We start from the raw sequence: 22306 nt of genomic DNA on the forward strand, positions 1-22306 counted from the left end.
CTTGTTAGTTTTTTTTTTAAACAATCGTTTGCTTGGGTCTGAACTAGCTAAGCCTCTGCTGAAGGCACTAATTTTGCTGCTCTAATCCCCTAACTAGTATGTATATTATTTCATATATTATTTGTTCTATGTGTTTTTTTTACCTTTTTGATTGATGTCAACGGGGGAGAAATATGTAGAGAAGTAAACACCTTAGGAGGAGAAACTCAGCACATCAGGAGACAACATTTATTCAATTATTCAGGGGGAGCAACATATATAAAAAAAAAAGGAAGTCTCATAGTTTATGTTTACTTTATTTTTACTCTCTCTTGGTTGTCATCATCAAAAAGGGGGAGATTATTAAGTTTCAAAGTTTCAATGATGACAATTCTATCTTATGTTAGTTTGCAGGATTACAGAATTCGAAACAAGCAAAATGGAAAGAATGCGATGCTATCCAAATATATGATTGCTAAATTAATGGAGAAGAAAAAGGGACTTCATTGCAGCACTTTTATTAGACCTCAATCAATGGAGTTCAGATTGCTAATCAAGGAAGCCTTCACCAACAAATATTCTGTATCCAAAAATAAGCTCTCAATCAAGGCTTGAATAACTCCTCAATACAAGCATGTGACAAGGAAAGTCACGATCGAATCTGGGCTCTCCCAAGAGCAGGATTCGAAGAGGCAACCCTTAGGTCAAATCCCTTTGATGATCTCGTGCCTCTAATTTCGGTCAAGACTCAACGACCCTTTTATCTCTTATAAGAAGACTGCTAAGATCAAATAGAAGGCTTGCGCAACTACACACATTATCTTCTAAGTCTCTCTACTTCTTAGCCTAAACACTGTAATCCTTAGTTTATCAGTGTCTCAAAAGATAGGAAGAATTAGAACACAAAAGAGAGTTGTGTCAAACATTCAGAATTCACTGTTGCTATTTTTGTTGGTGGAGAACAAGTCAAAACCATCTGTATTGTAATACTTTCAATATATAAAGGGAACCCTTGTGACCCAAGGGAAACTGGATGTATATTAGTACCATAATGGTACCGAACCAGTAGAAAATTGATGTGTGTTATTTACTTTTTAATTACTGTTATCTTTCATTTTGCACTGTGTTTAGTCAACTAAAATCATTGTTAGTCGACTAATTTTCAATAAACTACAATTCACCCCTCCCCCTCTTGTACTTTCAAGACAGAAGAGCCAATGAGATCATGCCACGTGTTAAAATGATGAGGCATGCCAAGTCATATTAAAAGGCTAATGAAATCGCACCACATGTGCAAGTGATATGTTCTGGCCAATCAAATGCGGCCTTGTCACATTTCAATTTGATTAGTCGAAAAGAGTTTGTTCTTATCATAACTCCTCCCTTCCACAACTATAAATAGGGGTCTTCATAACCCAAAAAGGGATCAAAAGTTATAGCAAGAAGCAAGAGAGAGCTCGTGGATCAAACGCTGCAGATTTCTCTAAAAGTTACAAGCATTCAAGTGTTCTAAGGATTAAAAGATCAAGACGAAGATTCAAGAACAAGCTGCAATCCCTTGGATTAAAAATACGTCAAGATCAAGATCAGGCCTCAATCACTTGGAATAAAATAAAATAAAATTCAAGATTAAGCTCGAAGACTCTTTTATTTACTAATGAAAAGTAAAATTAGAGGATTCATAGAGATTGTAACGCTAATATTGTTTGACATAAAATACTACGATTGTTGCAAAAACAAGGTCAAAAATCCAAACTAGAGTAAGAATTTGAGAAGTAAACGTGGAAGCAATAACAATAAAGAATTGAACAACTAGAATTAAAGTGCAGAAAATAAAGGATATGGAAAAATTCAAGGAATGAATTCCATGACCTTCTAAGAACGCAAGTTCTATAGCCTTGACAAGATCCAAGCAACAAAGTTTTAATTTATTGACGAAATCAAATGCCTTTACTTAAAAACAAATCAAAACAATAGATTCGGATATTGACTGCTTTATGAGTAACTTGAGACAACAATTAATAACTCGTATTAATCGCCTTCTAAGAATACCACAAAGTAATCAATGATATCACAATAAAGAAGTTATCTTACTACCTTGAACAATGAACTAGTAAAAGTTGAAAGATAAATCTCAAAGCATAAGTAACAAAGGTTCAAAAGAACTCTCAAAGTATAATATTCTTAATCAATAAAAATGAAGCCCTCAATGAATAAGAAGAAGTCCTTATTTATAGGAGTAAAAGTCCTTAAAATTAGATAGGGTGGCTGCTTAGGCATAAAAAGTCATTAAAATTAGGTAGGATGGTTGTTAAGGAATAAGAAAAGTCATTACAATTAGGTAGGGTGGGCGGCCAAATCCCTTTGGTTTGAACTCCAATTGGACTGTATGAGTACCTAACCCAATAGGCCAATACAGACTTAACTCATCTGAAAGACTAAAACACAATAGGCCAATACCCATCTGAATTATGAAGCCCGATTTACCCATCTGAAACCCAATATTTACCCAAGCCCAATTTACCCAATATACCAGTACCTAAACCATCTGAAATTAGAAATTGTTTCTAATTAGGGTTCTTGTTCTTAAGCGTCCCCACTCCTCAGTCCTAACTTCCTTCCTCGGTTCCTCCTCTGTGCGATTGCGATTGTGCCGATGCCCGTGATGCCTTCCTCCTCCGCTCGTTGCTCATCATTAGGTTAGTGGTTACCTCCTTTTTCTGATTCCCTTTTCAGTTTTCCTTTATCGCTCCTCCTAGTGGTTTCTTTCAGCTTTTAACTCTGCGCGTCAATCATTTTCTTTATTTGAAGTCTAACGAGGACAGGAGAAATAAAGAACTATGCCTTATCTACTTTGTTCTGTAAATTTACATTTTTGTTTATAATATCTTGTTGAGATAACATGTAATTAATAATGGTACAAGTTCAACTCTTGTAGCTATTGATGTTGTTTATCACGTTAAGAACAACAGCAAAAAGCCAAAAACAGAGGCAAAAAAATATCGCGTTAGTGTTGTTTAAAAAAAATTAAAAAGAATTTACTCCATCCTTGCTGTTATTTTTTTGACTTTGTTTCGAGAGTGCCAGACTGCCAAGCAGAAACAGTGAAAGAATTTGCTACAATTAAAGATATGTAGTCTATATCGGATATAAAAATCTTGAACCGTTAATAACCGAAAAACTAAACCGGAAATAACCAAATCGAACCTTGAAAAAACCGCACCGAGCCGTAAATACTTTGGTTTGGTTTGGTTATTAATATTATAAAACCGAAAACTGATAAACCGAACCGTACTTTCATAATAATCGACCGACGCCCACCCCTACTTCTGGGTGCCATTTTGCTAGATTTCAAGGGCCGAGTTCGGGACCTAATCTTCCTCCTCTTGGACTTCATTTTGGGCCACCAAATAATTGTAAAACTTGTACAACTCATCTCATTTGGTCTTGAGATCGTCCTCTACAATTAAAAGCTTCTTTATTTGCCATTGAAGTCCAACAACCTTAGTCTGTAACTCTTTAACTTGAGATATTGTAAATGGCCTTCTTTGAATTTCCAAAACTCTATACTTGTCCTTGATGCTATCAAAGCCCTTGGATTAAAAATACGTCAAGATCAAGATCATGCCTCAAACATTTGGAATAAAATAAAATAAAATTCAAGATTAAGCTCTGATAGGTTATGTATCCTGTTATGTTTTGATGATCTAACAAACTTAAATGTTAAGAACCAGATAGTGAACCTGCTCAACATTCTCAAGGTGTTCAACATCAACAAGTCTCAAGTCTAGGAAAGGTTCCAACATTCAGAGTTAAAGAAACAACATAGGGAATAGATAGACATCATTTCCCTTGCTGACTGTATCAGTCAACTTCCCCATAGTTGTAATGTGGCTGCAATTGTTTCTCTGCATACACGCAATAATGCAAACAGTGCAGTAGTCACTTTATAGGGAATGCCCTTGTACCAAATATACTTGCATCACTCAAGTGATGTCACTTGTGTAATATTAACATGAAGCAATGGAAAATCAACACACTTGCACATCCCAGAATTGATTAAGCTTTCTCTCAAGTGTGTTGCCAACTTGCAAGTGACATTCAGGGCTTCAAGAACAGAGAACATCACAATAAAGGACCAGTTTCCTGCATTGAGTCATTATATGTCCTTAGTTATGTTGTACCTTTGTTAAAGAGATTTACTTATAATTCCAACTTAGCTTAGCTAGAAGCATTGTGTAAGAAACCCCTTGTAAAATCATAAACTGTGTGTTTGTGTCTTGACTAGAGTTAGTCGAGTTGTGAGCTTTGTAATAGTGTCGTTACAAAGAGTCTTGTAATAGAGTTATTAAAAGTGAGTGAGGGATTAAGGTGTTAATTCCTAGGTTACAATAGGTTGTAATTTGAACTTGCTCGATAAGTGAAGTTGAATTCCTATGAGTGTAGGTCGTGATTTTTAATCCCATGAGTTGGGAGTTTTCCATGTAAAAACTCTGTTGTGTCATTTATTTATCTCTTTGTATGTGTTCTGTGGGAACTGATAGAGAACTTGGTTCTCTATACAGCTTGATGGACCGTAAGTTTCTATCAATTGGTATCAGAGCGGGTTCTTTCTATCAGGCTAACACCTAGAAAAAATCCTCATGGCTGCTCCACCAAACTTTGAAGAAGGTCAATTTATCTACAAACCAAAAAGATTAAATGGCCAATACTACGGATGGTGGAAGACAAGGATGCATGATTTTATCATGGCTGAAGATTCAAAGCTCTAGGATGTTATTTGCGATGGTCCTTTTGTTCCTATGAAGACCATTGGGGAACCAACAGTGATAGTTCCCAAGACTAGGAAGGAGTACAACGATGCTGACCTCAAAGCTATAGAGAAGATCTTTCGAGAAAAAAAGATCATTGTTTTGTGGTATTGGGCCAGACGAATACAACAGGATATCTGCCTGTCAATCTGCCAAGGAGACCTGGGAAGCTCTCCAAACAGCACATGATAGGACAACTCAAGTCAAGCAGTCGAAGATTGATATGCTAACCATTGAGTATGAACTCTTCAGGATGAAGGACGATGAGTCCATTCAGGACATGCACACTTGTTTCACCTCTATCATCAATGAGCTCCATTCTATGGGAGAAATCATTCCAAGGAACAAACTTGTCAGGAAAATACTTAGCGTATTACTTGGTTCCTAGGAAAGCAAAGTAAATTCTATCACAGAGGCAAAGGATCTACAAAAGCTGACCATTGATGAACTCATTGGTAATCTGAAAACTTATGAAATGAAGAAGAAAAAGGTGTCATGACCCAAACCGATGGGCCATGACTAGTGCCCGAGTCCTACCTGTCGAACACCCCTAAGCATGCGTCTAAGATATAAACATGAATTAAGGTAGGTCATGAATAATATCTATCAATAAACTGCTAAATTACATGAATGACATACGTGAGAAAAACATGTCAAAAAACATATATACATATACATACGGAATACGGTAGAGCGAGCCGACAAGGCTGTTATAGACAACTATATATCCAAAACTAGAAGCCGACAAGGCTACACACTATTCAACTATACACGACTGCCTACAAACCACTAATAGAGTATACAACTGTATAACGGGCGGGACTAGGTCTCGTCCTACCCATATATGTATACAAATACATCGTACCAAAATCAAAGCAGCTCTGATCAAATAGAGCACACCAACTCTCGCTGATCAAGGATCCTAAGAAGGGGGACAATCAACATGCCTACTTGCACCTGCGAGCATGAAACGCAACGTCCCCAGGTAAAAGGGACATTAGTACGAATAATGTACCGAGTATATAAGGCATGAAAATCAGTAAATAAAGAAATAGATGAAACATGGAGTAAAGAATTCCATCTGTGAGTCTAAATAAATTTGTGAATCCTGAAACATTTATAATGTCATGCACGTGCATATAAATGTCATATCATGCATAGGTATAGGTGTACACAACATCATCAAGCCTCTGAGGGCATCCCATCATATCATCTCGGCCATTGTGGGCAAAATCATCAACATATACCAGTTGATCAGGTGGTGGTGCGTATATAACGCCGTAACCTTTTCCCATATCCCATATACATATAATATACGCGTATATAACGCCATCTGTTCATGGGTCAATGTACATGTATAAATGAATGAAATGCATAAGAAATACGTTAATAATATTTCTCGTGCTTTCTTAGTTGTCTAGAAGCATAGGCTACAACCTTACTATGCTGCATCAGTACACAACCCAATCCAACTCCCGAAGCATCACAATAGATAGCATAACCATCGGTCCTCTATGGGAGCATTAGAATCGGTGCTGAAGTTAATCTGTCCTTCAATGCCAGGAAACTCCGTTCGCAAGCATCAGTCCATTGAAACTTAGCTCCCTTCTGAGTCAACTTTATCAATGGTGCTGAAAGGGAAGAAAATCCCTCTACGAATCTCCTATAATAACCTTCCAAGCTGAGGAAGCTACGAACCTCCGTCGGTGTCGTAGGTCTAGGCTATGTCTTTACTGCCTCAATATTTTGTGTATCAACCCGGATACCTTCACCTGAAATAATATGACCAAGGAAAGCTACAAAATTCAACCAGAATTCACATTTAAAGAATTTTGCATAAAACTTCCCTTTTTGTAGAACTTTGAGCACAGTACGCAAATGATCTTTATGCTCAGTCTCGGAACGAGAATACACCAATATATCATCAATAAATACAATCACGAATAGATCTAGAAAGGATCTGAACTCTCGGTTCATCAAGTCCATGAATACTGTTGGGGCATTAGTCAAACCGAATGACATAACACGAAACTCAAAGTGCTTGTATCTGGTCCTGAATGTTGTCTTCGGAATATCCTTCTCCTCAACTAATCAAATAAATCATCACTCCTCGGGAGTGGGTACTTATTCTTGATCGTCACCTTATTCAACTGTCTATAATCAATACACATCTTTAAGGAACCATCTTTGATCTACAATCAACGTTGGCATAACAAGAAGCCAACTAATCCATACCCATTATAACATCAAATTCTACCCAACTGAGCACCACGAACCTTGTCCTTTTATATTATCAAACTTATTATGGGCCATAACGGGCCACATCTATATATACATATGCATAACAATATTAGGACTTAACTCGCATAACTAATTCAAAAAAAGGTTTATATAGATACATAGGGACCGACAAGGCCATAGATATGTCATACCCAAAACTATACAGAGGATACTATCTGCAAAACCTCTAAGAAAACATAACCATAATATATATAAGTCGGGAAAAGGCTCCCTACGTCCTCATAAAACAACCTAATATATACATAACCCTGACTTGGTAATACTTTGGGAAGAAGTGGAGCTCACTAACCAAAATTTGATATCTGGAGGCAGCCTACAGTAGAGGGTCCTCGCCTCGTCCTATATGAGAGCCTCGATCAGACACACTTCGAATCAGAATCTTCATATCCTTATCAGCTACCTTCCTCCTCTTAGCCCGATTACTCTCATCTTCCTCTGCATAGCCCATAACATACACAAACGCACCTTGATTGACGGACTCCCAAGCTGTGGACTATCTGGAACCTTAGAAAAACTGGTGTATATAAATATCTTGACATAGTTTTGAGCCTGAGGGGAACCCAGTTGTGCCAATCCGTGCACCACTCCCCTTATACCCTGATCAACGAACCCTGATAATGAAACTAAGGGCCTTGGTGAGGTCGAAACTCCTCTCACCCCATTTGTTGCCGGCGAAATGGATACTACTCGAACGGATAACTCATATGGATCCTCGGAAGGATCCTCCTCAATAGAACCCATGATCTCCGATGGGTCTGACTCTATAGTGTAACTTATATCCCCTTCTAACACTTTTGTAGCCTTCTGACCCATGCTAGCGGCTTGCGCCTGTCGTCTAGTAGTAATAAACATCACTAAAAACATAAATAAGGTAAAGATTATGAGTGAATACTTACGACTCAGTTCTATCGCACAATCTAGATTAGAAAGAAAAGTAACCATCCTAAATATCCTCTAGCCTCATGTCTATAAGTGTGGTGCATAACACACCCATAAATAAGACTCTACTAGACACGGTCTGTAGACAACCCTAGGACAGAACTGCTTTGATACCACTTTTGTCACGACCCAAACCGATGGTTCATGACGAGTGCCCGAGTCCTACCTGTCGAACACCCCTAAGCATGCGTCTAAGATATAAACATGAATTAAGGGTAGGTCATAAATAATATTTATCAATAAACTGTTGAATTACGTGAATGACATACGTGAGGAAAACATGTCCAAAAGACATATACATATACATGGGGAATACGGTAGGGCGAGCCGACAAGGCTGCTATAGGCAACTATATATCCAAAACTAGAAGCCGACAAGGCCACATACTATTCAACTATATATGAATGTCTACAGACCACTAATAGAGTGTACAACTTTATAACGGGCGGGACTGGGCCACGTCATACCCATATATGTATACAAACACATCGTACCAAAACTCAAAGTAGCTCTGGATCAAATGGAGTACACCAACTCTCGCTGATCAAGGATCCTAAGAAGGGAGACCGTCAGCATGTCTACCTGCACCTGCGGGCATGAAACGCAGCATCCCCGGGCAAAAGGGATGTTAGTACGAATAATGTACCGAGTATGTAAGGCATGAAAATCAGTACATAAAGACATAGATGAAACATAGAGTAAAGAATTTCACCTGTGAGTCTAAATAACTTTGTGAATCCTGAAACATTTATAATGTCATGCACGTACGTATAAATGTCATATCATGCATAGGTATAGGTGTACATAACATCATCAAGACTCTGAGGGCATCCCATCATATCATCTCGGCCACTGTGGGCAAAATCATCAACATATATCAGCTGATCAATTGGTGGTGCGTATATAACACCGTAACATTTCCCATATCCCATATATATATAATATACGCGTATATAATGCCATCTGGTCATGGGTCTATGTACATGTATAAATGAATGAAATGCATAAAAAATACGTTAATAATATTTCTCGGAATGTTATAAGATCAATATGCCTTTCGAATTAACTTTATCAACTACGTATTTTTCTGATACCCATGAACAAAAGATATAGATATAATAATAAGTCACATGGGGAATCAAGAACATAGACACCCCTAGTACTTCTATGAATATAGTCATTTATGAAAGCTGTGTATTTGCTCGCTTCATTTGTATCACATGAATCATGCCAAAAGGAAAGAAGGGGTAGACTTAACATACCTGAACGGATTCTCTTGACAATCCCTCTAACACACGTCAATCGCGACGAAACATGTAACGGCGGATCAGAGTAAGGAAAAATCCGTATGATATTCTTGAGAAAGATCGTACCGTGTTCTTTTAGAATTGCATCTCACGCTGTTATTACATAATCTCGCATGAATTTTCTGAAGAAGATTCGTTACTTTGCAAATCTTAGCATCACACTTTAATAAGATAAGAAAATCTCTTAAAGTTACAGGTTGTGGGCCTCACTTTTGTGGCTTAGTTTTGCCCAAAGATCCCTTAATGTGCCACCTAGTCTTAATGAATCAAGAGCCATGGCTACTTAGCCCTTTGCTGCCACATTACCAAACTTATCCACCTAATTTTCCAATTGATTTGTTAACTTGTTAATCTCTCACTAACCAATAATTAATCAATTACCCACATAATTAAGAATTATCTTAAATTACCAAAAATACTAATCACTTTTAACACACTTCATACACCTTACTATCATGGTCATGTGGTACCTTGTATGGCACTAGTCCATAAATACGGGGTATTATAGCTTGGACCATATTTTATCCCAAATTGACAACCTTCAACGAAACTCATCTTTTTTGATATATTTACCCTCTAACCTTCACGTTACTTATCACCTGTTACAAATAGCATAAATGCTTATAACCTCAAAAATAATCTCATTTCCGAGCCTACGACGAAACTTTAACGTATGACATGCGGGATGTAGCAAAAGGATCATGAGAGAAGAGAGCCCAAAAGGGAGAATAAACTGGTCCTCAAGACAGACAACAATGAATCAAGTGGTGAGGATGAGAATATGGTTTACCTGACAACGCGATTTCAGAAGATGGTTCGCAGAAATAGAGGTATTCCAAAGAGGGGCAGCTCCAGCAAGCCAAGAGGGAATGACTTATGTCATAAGTGCGGGAAGCCAGGACATTTCATCAAGGATTGTCCCCTCCTCAAGCAAAACCAATACAAGCACAACACAGACAAAGCAGCCAAGAGGAACCCAGTTCCTGACAAAAGATTTAAAAGACAACATTGTCGCTGATTATGATTTTATCTTTGCCCTAATGGCAAAATCTGATGATGATGAAGACAATGATGATGATGAGGTAAACTTTCTAGATGTTCAAAGAAATCTGAAGTCTTATTCTCAGAAAAAGCTTATATCTTTGGCAAATGTTTTAATTGATGCTTATCACAATCTTATAAATGATAAAAATGCTTTAACTATGGAACTAGGAGAGGTAGAAAATGAGAGAGATGATCTGGTTATCGTAGTGGCTGACCTAAAAAAAACTGTCGAGGATCTATTGAAAGAAAAGAATGTTCTGAGTAAAAAGGTTGAAGACGTAGAAAATGAGAGAGATAACCTATTGATAGTAGTCCTGGGCCTAAAAGAAATGATAGAGGAATTAAAAAGAGGAAACGGTTCTGGGACTATCCAAAAGAGAAAGGAAGTTGCAAGTGAGGCATACAATAGGCTTGAAAATGAACTCAAATTTGTGAAATCTAGTCTGTGTACTGAACTTGAAAGAAACAAACAACTTCAAGAAGATTTAGGAAGAGTTAAAAATGACCTAGAAAAATCTCTAAGGTGGACGTGGTCCTTTGATACAATTACTATCATGTATGCTAGCAATGGTGAGAACAGGCAGGGAGTCGGATTCCAAAAAGAAAAGATTCCCTACAATCCATATAGCAAGTATGATACTATCCCTGATAACTGGCTTTGCACTCACTGTAGGAACACTGGTCACTTTAAAAAAATTGTAAGGCTAGACTTCAATCTCAACATAAAAACAAAGTGTTTGCTGAAAAGTTAACTACAGCTAGGGAACCTGGTCCCTATGGCAAAAAACGTGTACTACCTCCCTAGACAAAAAGAAGTTTAATTTACACTTTTCCTCATTACAAGGAACCCAAACTTGTTTGGGTTCCTAAGTCTAATCCTTGATTCTCTTGCACAGGAAGCAGTGAAAGGAAGCAGCCAAAAATGGTACATGGATAATGGTTGTTCTAAGCACATGATTAGAAGCATCAATTATTTCCTTTCACTCAAAGCCCTGCAAGAAGGGAGTGTGTCCTCTGGCAATGGCAAAAAGGGATGCATTCTGGGAGTAAGAAGAATTGGGAAGTCACTCACTCAATTAAAAATGTGTATTATGTGAACGACTAAAAATATAGCCTACTGAGTGTTTCCCAAATCTGTTACAAAGGAAACAAGGTGGAATTTGTGTCAAAAATCTGCACAGTCACAAATCTTGTGACTGGTGAAGTGGTCCTAGTGGCAAAAAGATACAAAAATATTTATGTTGCTGATTTTGAGTCCTTGCAAAATGGGGATCTCACTTGTCTGAGTGCAGTTGATGATGATGCTGAACTATGACATAGAAGATTAGGTCATGCAAGATTTATGTTGCTGAACAAATTGGTCAAGAAGGACCTGGTTCATGGCATGCCGATGTCAAGTTTCAAAGATCACAAGGTGTGTGATGCATGTGTAAAAGAAAAGCGAGTCAGTTCTTCTTTCAAGCCCAAAAAGGAAGTCAACACCTCAAGGCTATTTGATCTCCTCCATATGGATCTGTGTGGACCTATGAGAGTGGCAAGTAGAGGAGGAAGGAAGTACATTTTTGTTATAATGGATAACTATTCTAGATTCACCTAGACCTTGTTCCTCAGAACCAAGGATGAAACTTTTCCAGTGTTTGTTGCCTTCGTGAAGAAGATCCAAGTGAAGCTGAGCCACAATATTATGTGTATAAGATCTGATCACGGCACAGAGTTTGATAATGCAAAAATCAATGAATTCTGTGCGGAAAATGGCATAAGTCATAATTTTTCAGCTCCAAGAACACCTCAACAAAATGGTGTTGTGGAGAGGAAAAATAGGAGTCTTGAAGGCATGGCAAGGATAATGTTGATTGACAGTAGCATTGCTAAAAGTTTCTGGGCAGAAGCAGCTAACACTGCATGCTATTTGGTGAATAGGTGCATGATCAGGTCCCTCCCGAACAAGACTCCGTATGACCTGCTGAAAGGGAGGAAACCCAAGCTTACTCATTTAAGGATATTTGGCCGCAAATGTTATGTCCTCGACAATGGTAAGGAAGCACTTGGAAAATTTGATGCCAAAAGTGATGAAGGAATCTTTCTGGGCTATTCATCACAAAGCAAAACGTACAAAGTCTACAACAAAAGAACTCAATGTGTTGAGGAAAGCATATATGTGATCTTTGATGAATCACACCACTTATGTGGGAAAGATTCACATGATAAGATTGATTAAGACGGAGAGCAGTCAACAGTCCCTGGTAAAGTCATTGATATGGTAAAATGGAAAATCTGACATGATGAGTCACGTCAAAGAATCAAATGATGATGATGCAGTTGTGTCTCCAGCTGATGTAGAGGAACCTGGCTCCTCAATCACAATAACTGAAGCTGAGAACAGAGTCGTTGATGCTGTGCAAGAAACCCCAGATGTTGAGTTGAGAAGTGGGACTCATGTCAACAATGGGTCATATTCAAAAGATCTTAGACCCTCTCACAATGAGATTCAGTTGTCTAACTGGAAGCACAAAAGTTCACACCCTCTCCAGAATGTGATCACTCCTCTTGACTCAGGGATTCAAACTAAATCAAAGTCAAGAAACTCACTCGCCTTCTTAACCTTTCTCTCTCAAATTGAGCCTAAAAATATCAAGAAAGCATTGAAAGATGCCGACTGGATTACTGCCATGCAAGATGAACTCCATCAATTTGAGAGGAACAGCATGTGGCACCTGGTTCCACGACCAGCTGACAGAACTGTTATAGGAACAAGGTGGGTATTCATAAACAAACTTGATGAGTTTGGAAACACAACAAGGAACAAGGCAAGGCTAGTAGTTCAAGGCTACAATCAAGAAGAAGGGATCGACTATGATGAAACTTTTTCTCCAGTTGCTCGAATGGAAGACATCAAAATCCTTATTGCCTTTGCATCAAAAGTGCATTTCTGAATGGTTTTCTAAAAGAAGAAGTCTTCGTCAAGCAACCATCTAGCTTCGAATGTCATGAGAATCCTGAGCATGTTTTTAAACTAGACAAAGCTCTATATGGGCTTAAGCAGGCTCCTCATACATGGTATGAAAGGCTGTCCAAATTTCTCCTATAAAATGGCTTTACAAGAGGAAAAATCGACAATACCCTATATCTGAAGAAACAGGGGAGGAACCTGCTCATTGTGCAAGTTTATGTTGATGACATCATCTTTGGTACAACAAATGACTCTCTGTGTGAGGAGTTTTCAAAGCTCATGGGAAGTGAGTTTGAAATGAGCATGATAGGGGAATTAAATTTCTTCTTGGGTCTACAAGTTAAGCAAACTCCTAAGGGCACAATGATAAGTCAGCAGAAGTACATCAAAGAGCTTCTAAAAATATTTGAAATAGAAAGCTCAAAAATCATTGATACTCCTATTTCCACTGCCACTCATCTGGACCTGGATGAACCTGGTTCCCCTGTGAACGAGATCATGTACAGAGGTATCATTGGGTCACTCTTGTATCTCATGGCAAGCAGACCAGATATTGTATTCAGTGTGGGACTATGCACCAGGTTTAAATCTAATCCAAAGGAATCACATCTGAAGGTTGCCAAGAGAATCTTGAGGTATCTCAAAGGAACGCAGGACCTGGTTCTCTACTATCCCTCAGGAGACAACTTCGACTTGATCGGGTATGCTGATGTTGATTATGCTGGTTATCTGGTGGATAGAAAAAGCACTTCTGGCATGGAACACTTTCTGGGATCGTGTCTAATTTCATGGGGTACGAGGAAACAAAACTCAGTGGCTCTTTCAACTACAGAAGCTGAGTATGAAGCAGCTTCCACTTGTTGTGCTCAACTGTTGTAGATTAAGCAGCAGTTAGAGGACTTTGGTGTATTTCAGGTTGTGTGACATTACTGTGTGACAATACCAGTGCTCTCAACATGGCTAAGAACCCAGTTCAGCACAAGAGAACAAAGCACATTGATGTGCGCCATCATTTTCTCGGAGATAATATTGAAAAGGGGCTTATCTGCATGAAGTTTTGTAGCACATAAGATCAAATTGTAGATATCTTCACCAAAGCACTGAGTAGAGAGCACTTTGAAAGAAATCGATTGGCACTGGGGTTGATGAAATCAAACTGAGCACCTGGTCCCTCAATGATTGGCTATGAAATAAATGAACAGGTAAAACAGCTAAAAAGTATTTTCTCGCAAGATCTAACTTATTTCTATACCGTTACAGGTAGACACGCATGGCAATTACATAGCACACAGAAGCCAATGGTATTGCATGTTCGTAAAAGGATGCGGCTCTCATTTACAAAAGTAGTCAGGGAACCTGGTTCCCGTGACACAGGTTAGTAGTTCTTTTGTACTCTCATGCACAACTTTTTAACGGCTGAGAAAGTGCCATGTCATTAAAATGTCAGTTTTTCCTTTTTTTCCTTTTGGGAACCCAAGAGTCGTACCCGTTATAAATGACCTGTCTACCTAGAAATATTAATACCTACTCCAACCGGTCCCTCGCCCTCCTTAAATAAACCCAAAAGGTGTCTTTATCACCATTGTTCACATCAAAATCCAAAAACCCTCTTTTTCTCTCAAAACAAAATACTCCTTCTTCTTACTACAAAACCCCACCATGTCTAAAAATCTGGAAGCCTAAAATCTTCTAGATGTCGTCCCCACCGTGTCTCCATCTCAAGAGGCACATGCAATAGAGTCTAAGTCTCCCATGTCATCTAATCCAAACCCCCCACATGATTCTCAACTGACCTTTGCTTCTTCTCTAACCCAATCAAATTCTGGTTCTCATCGAAGTCGCAAAATTTCGAACCTAAAGAGGTTCGTGGCAGTGACCTCTCCCTCTGCCTTGCCGAAAAAAATGGCTGAGGAAGAAACAGTGGAGGGAGAAGAACATCAGGAAGTTTCCAGCCTGTAAGTAGAGGACAGCACTGAGGCACAACAGAGTGCGGTGTGTAGTGGTGAAGAATCAGCGCCGATTACCCCAAATCTTGACTTGAATGTTGCCAACCCTACATGTGATACTCTTCATGTGCCTTCTGCATCTACTTTGGGGTTGAATTAATAATAAGTCATAGAGAATATGTTGTTAATAGATACCAAGGGGATTTTAGTTGGTGGTTATGAAGGTGCTTCTGAAACTATTGGGTCTCAGGGGGAAGGTGATAATAGTCTACATGTAGAGGGTGGGGAACTGGTGCCTTTTGACAATCAGAACTGAAAGTACTACTGGAGAACCACATGAGGTACCTGATCCTTCAGCCCAAGAGGATCCCTCTTCTCCTACTTGGGATGAAACCTCATGTTCTTCAAATGAACCCAAGGCCAGTATTGATCCCGCTCTCTCTTCGCATTTCAATGCTGATCCATTAACCATTGTTGTTCCTGAGATGAAATCTCTCTCTGAGGAAGAGAATGAGGATAGTGAGGAAGATTATGACAATATCTCTGTTGCTAGATATATTGCTGATAGAAGTAGTAGGTCAACTCCCAAAACTCCCACTCATAAAAGACCTACTACTAGGCTGCAAAAGAAGGAAGCTCTTGAATCAGTTCTGAAGAAAAATAAGGAACAAAATAAGAAGAGGAGGTTGGTGAAGGGTGGAAAGTTAGTAAATCAAGAGGTAGTGCCTCCAGCACTTGTTGTTGACGTTGATGACGAGATGAATGAGGAACCCAGTTCCTTAATTCGTATGTCCTCTAAGAAACTTATTGTTCCAAAATCTAGGAAAGAGTCATCTGTGAGAGTGATGGAGGTTAGCAATGCTGAAGTGGGAGAGTCTGGTGAGAAAGTGGATGAGGAGTCTAGTGAGAAAGTGTCTGAGAAGTCTAGAGAAAAGGTATTTGTGAGGGTGTCTGAGAAATCTGCAGAGAGAGGAAAAACTGTGAGAAAATCTATGAAACGGAAGGCTGGTGCCAATGAGGAACCAGGTTCCTCCAAGAAGGCCAAGGTGAGTGTGGCCAAGGATGAAGGAAGAGAAAATCTGAGAAACCGGAAGGTGTTGTGGGGCAGAACATTTGCTCTTGATATCCTTGACATGACCGGGATGCGCCAACTGGTTGATAGCTGTGAATTTCAATAATGGGCATATTTGTTCATAAATGAGAGTCCAAAGATGTATGAGGAAGAGGTGCGAAGTTTCTATGTTGACGGTGGAAGATGACAACATATGTTTGAAGGTAAATGGTGTTGATTTTATGATGGATAAGGTTATGCTGGGGATAATTCTAGGAGTGCCTACTGAGGGCATATCATCCATTGAGGGGACTTGCTGTACAAACTTCAGAAACGCTATTGTGAAGGATGATGCAGTACAGCTGGGGAACAGGTACACAAGAAGGTCCTCCTTCCAGTGTACCAATTGTTGTTCGAAATGGTGAATAAGGTTTTGCTCCCTCATGCAGAAAGGCATTCCATTACGTCACGAGAAGACATGTTCCTCATGGAAGCACTGGATGCCTACTCCACTATCAATCTGTCGGGTATCATGATTGAGCACATGAAGAAAGTGGCAGATTTTAAGGATGGTAATCATGGGCTGCCCTACGGGTTTTTACTCACTAAGATATTTGAGTTCTTCAAAGTTCCTTTGGGAAAGGCTACAGTGGGCACTCACAAGCAGACCCTCTCCAAGACCACCTTAGAAGAGCGTGAGTGCATCGATAAGAAATGAGGGGTTGACAGCAATTCCATTATCTCTCAACTGATTGAAGCCAAGAATATTGCAAATAAAGAGATAAGGAAGTTGAAGGCACGAAATGTTATTCTTGAGGGATAGCTTAGTCAGGCCTAGGAGGCACCTGCTTCCAGCAGCACACAAGGCGCAGAGGTTGCCTGTCTGACCAAGGAGAACGTTGATCTAAGGAAACAGGTCGAGGACCTGAAGGAGAGGTTACTCAATGAGCAAGGGTCCGTAAATTCTCAGATGGATATCCTCCTTAGAACTCTTGCCTCTTCATCTCTTCCTCCCCCTTCCAGTGCTCCTTAAACATCGTTCCCTTCCCAGTGTCCAGTTTAAGTTGTCTGCCCTCTGTTTTGGTCTTCTGTTTTATTGTGTTTAGTGGTTGGTACTTTTTCTGTTGTTTTATTTTGTGGATGCTTATGTAACAAATTGGTACTACTAATTCTGCTCCTTGCATATTTCCAAATTAATGAATATCCCGTCCTTTTGCTATGCATGCCTTGCTCTTATGCTTTGTTCTTAGTCATGTTTGTGTGCACACATGTGGCATGAGTTACGCTTGCTAGACTTCTTTTTGCTTATTCCTCGTTACTAATCTTTTTATGATGCCAAAATGGGGAAAGGTAATTAAGGAACAGAGGTGGAAACAGGTTCAGGGGGAATACGAAATATTTATGGTACTCTGGTTCTTAGGGGGAATTTTAATTACAAGTTTGTCATCATCAAAAGGGGGGAAATTAATAAGTTATGTGTCCTGTTATGTTTTGATGATCTAACAAACTTAAATATTAAGAACAAGATAGGAACCTGTTCCACATTCTCAAAGTGCTCAACATCAACAAGTCTCAAGTCTAGGACATGTTCCAACATTCAGAGTCAAAGAAACAACAGAAGGAATATATAGACATCAGTTCCCATGCTGATTGTATCAGTAAACTTCCCCACAGTTGTAAAGTGGCTGCAATTGTTTCTCTACACACACGCAACAATACAAACACTGCAGCAGTCACTTTATGGGGAATGCTCTTGTACCAAATATGCTTGCATCACTCAAGTGATATCATTTGTGTAATATTAACATGAAGAAAAGGAAAATCAACACACTTGCACATCCCAGAATTGATTAAGCTTTCTCTCAAGTGTGTTGCCAACTTGCAAGTGATATTCAGGGCTTCAAGAACAGAGAACATCACAACAAAGGACCAGTTTCCTGCATTGAGTCATTATATGTCCTTAGTTATGTTGTACCTTTGTTAAAGAGAGTTACTTGTAATTCCTACTTAGTTTAGCTAGAAGCATTGTGTAGGAAACCCCTTGTAAAATCATAAACCGTGTGTTTGTGTCTTGACTAGAGTTAGTCGAGTTGTGAGCTTTGTAATAATGTCAATACAAAGCTCCTTGTAATAAAGTTATTACAAGTGAGTGAGGGATTAAGGTGTTAATTCCTAGGTTATAATCTGAACTTGCTCGGTAAGTGAAGTTGAAATCCTACGAGTGTAGGTCGTGGTTTTTAATCTCGTGAGCTGGGAGTTCCTCACGTAATACTCTGTTGTGTCATTTACTTATTTCCTTGTGTGTTCTGTGAGAACTGATAGAGAACCTGGTTCTCTATACAGCTTGGTAGACCGTAAGTTTCTATCAAGTTCGAAGGCTCTTTTATTTATTGTTGAAAAGTAGAATCAGAGGATTCATAGAGATGGTAACGCTAATATTGTTTGATATAAAATATTAAAATTTTTCGGTCTTTATTTTATTTTCTTGAACTGTGTACTGTTTCGAGCCTAACTATATACTAAGGACATAATTAAAATAATGTATGGACGTCAAAGAATTAATCTGTGTATCCGCGTACCTTGTCAACATATTTTCTCATTAAAGATTCATCACCATGAAAAAAATTTATCTCTCGGCTTTTGGAAAACTCCTCAAGTAAGATGGCTATCGGAGCTGATATTGTGTGCGTCACCAACTCTGTCTGACAACCTGGAGATCTTGGGTTATGGTGCTCGGGCCACCATGAATGCCTTTGGATTGCATGATATGTTTGACGTCGTAGATATTTTCTTCACCTTTCTAAGAAATAAGTTGAAGGTCGCAGACAACTCTTTGTTTAGTAAAACTACTTTCAGAAGATGGACGAAATCATAATTCTCCTGGAAACATATGTATGCCTTGACTTTGATATTAAGAAACAACTCTGAGTAACCCATGCATAGTGCGAAATTAGATGAACGAACACTATCTTTCTTGATGTTATCTCCTTGGTTCAGAAATCAGAAAAGTTAATTTTCTATGCAAACTTGCATCCCTCAACCTCTAGAAGATTTCCACCTTTATCAGTTAGAGTTAACCCAAGTTGAATCAGCTTCAAGTCATCGATCTTAGCTTTGACAAGAGCACACTTGTCTATTGGATTAACTTCAGAAGGTTAAAGAATACCCTCGGAAATACTGTATCGAAAAACACGTATGAATTTTGATTCAATGCGCTTCTAATATGAGTAAACACAGTAATGACATTTGAAGCCGACACAGATCGGACGGTTGTCGGCGATGATGGTAGAAGCCAGGATGTGAAGTAAGAAGCCATATGTTTATTTTGTTTTTCAAATTGATGTGACGGTAGGCAGCTTTTTTCATTTCCAACGTAATTTATAAACTGGCAGTTTGTTAATCAATTTAAATAATTAGATACTCCTAATGAAAAAAATAAATAGATACTCACATTGAATAATAATGAGATTATTTATTAGAAATACTTTTATGTATAGATGTTTAGTTTATTGGATTAAACGTGAGATTTATAAATATAATATAAAATATGTATTTGGTTTAAACTAGATGAATTAGAATAACTTTTATTTATAATTTTTAACCTTGAATTTTTCAAAAGATTTTTGAGAAATGATTCAGAATGTGGTATAAAAATAATAAACAATCATGCATTGCTAATCCCGAGATTAAAAATTCTACAAAATGTGGGAACGGTTCCAAAATAATGAATAAAATTGTAATCTAGAAAAATAACTAATTCTAATAGTGTATTGGGTATGAAGAAAATGTTACCCACAGAAAATATTTACCGAAATCAAGTAATTCTCTTACTTATTTTCTAGTGTTTGGTCAGTGAGTAGAAATATTTTAACACTATAAGAGACATAATTAGTGAGGGTTGGTGAAGGAGCGAGGCAATGGGGTCAGTGAGGGTCGAAGGTGGGGTTCGAGGTCAAGGTCGAAGGTTTGGTCTTGGTTCGAGGTCGGGGTCGAATTCAGAGGTTCGAGGTTGGGGTAAGAGCAGAGAAATGGGTCCAAGTCTCAACTCCGAGTTCGGAGTCAGGGGTCTTAGTTAGAGGTCGAGTGAGGGGGTAAGGATCCGGGTGTCATGTTCGATTTTTGTATCGGGGGCACGAGCGAGGTCCAAAATAGAGGTCGGGTCATTATCGTAGTTCGGGATCCAGGAAAGTGGGAGTGCTTTGAGTATGGATTCAGCGGTTGGGGGTTATGGTCGTGGTATGAAGCAAGGCCATGTTAATATTCAGGATCAGAGTTGAGGTCGAGTTTAAGTTCGGGGTCATGTCTGGGTCAGAGTCAAAATTAGGGGTCAACGTCTAGGGTTGGGAGTCAAGGCGAGGGCTCATGATCGTGCGGGTTGGGATAAGAGTCGAGGTCTGATTCACTATAGTGGTCTACATAGGGGTCGGGGTCGGGGTCGAGGTTCGGGACATGATCGAGGTTTGGGTTAGGGTCGAGGTAAGGCCCCATGTCGCGGGTCGCAGTCATCCAAATTAGAGTCGGGATTGGGATCAATATTAGGATTATGAGTAGGGTAGGGTCCAAGGTTGGGGTTAGGGTCGGGTTTGGGGTTGGCAATTGAAGTACGGGTCAAGGCCGTGATCATGTCGAGGGTAGAGGTCGAGGTGTAATCGGGTTCAGGTTCATAGTCGAGGTCGAGTTCAAGGTCAGGGATGGGGTTGGTTCTAGGTTGGGGGAAGGAACGCGCCGATTCTTGGGTTGGGGTTAGAGTTCGAGTCGGGATCATGGTCGGGGACTGAGGGACGGGGTCAGGCGATCAGGGTCGTGGGTTAAGATTGGGAACTAGGTCGAGTATGGGGTTCGGGATCAGGCTAGGGTTGAGGTCTAGGTTCAAGGTAATGGGTTTCTGATCGGGGTCGAGGTTGAGGTCCAAGTTTAGGGGCATGTGTTGCTAAAACAAATCTAAATAGTCATCGAACGTTGGATTTCAATTGGAGGCTACTTTCATATTGGGTGGCTATACGTACAATTTGACCAATAATTAAAGACTATATTGTACTTGGTGGCTATACTTGTAATACTTAGCTCCCTAGTATAAATAGCCCTTATGGCTCTCAATTTAGGGCTAGCTTGTTATTGATATCCTAATGAACTCCTTTGTGAGGATGAATTCCTTAGTTGGTGCTTAAACTTGTTAAGGCGAACTTACAAAGGGATTGCTTACCTTAAGGGTTGTTCTTATAGTTTTGGGGCAATAAAGTCTTATATTGATTAGGTATTTTTTTATCGTGAAATATTTTTTAGTTTTTTTAGTTGGTTCTCTACTAAATTTTTATCTTTCTATCTTTTAACTTAGGTGCCAAATTTGTTCTATGAAAATCACAAATCATGTTTTTTTAATGTTAAGCCAAATTACCGTAACCTACCGCTTTAAAAAAGAATATTAATTCTTGAAAAATGGTAAACAAGAATCACAGATGCAGCAACTATGTGGATGTTGGATCATTTGACTTTGTAAAAGACATCACTTTTTCAGTTGGAGACATCACTTCTCCGGCTAAAGTGACTTTATAAGATAACTTGAGCACTTTTATTGTCTTAAAATAAAAATAAAAATAAAAATAAAAATAAAAATAAAAGCGTGACTTTAGTAGGTAATTCTCAATAATTAAATGACCATACGAGGAATTAACTCTTAATGACATGAAAGAATGAGGCTTTTCCTAAATGTTCATGTAGTATTTCGTTTATAGTGCAGTTCACAATATACAAGGTCAGCTTAGACAAGTTCTTATGACTTGGTATCAAAGTTAGCCAAGGTCAGTTTAGGCAAGTTCTGGTGGTTAACGAAAGCTAGAAATGAAGTACATGTTATGTTGCTGCAGTGCCTACCTTTTGTGATTTGCTGGAATATCTGGAAGAGTAGATGTGATGCAAGGTTTGGAAACAAGCATATGTCAGGTTGGTATATCATAAAGCAAGTCACCAATACAATGACC

This window comes from Nicotiana tabacum, chromosome 24 (assembly GCF_000715075.1).
Source record: "Nicotiana tabacum cultivar K326 chromosome 24, ASM71507v2, whole genome shotgun sequence".
NCBI classification, from domain to species: Eukaryota; Viridiplantae; Streptophyta; class Magnoliopsida; order Solanales; family Solanaceae; genus Nicotiana; species Nicotiana tabacum.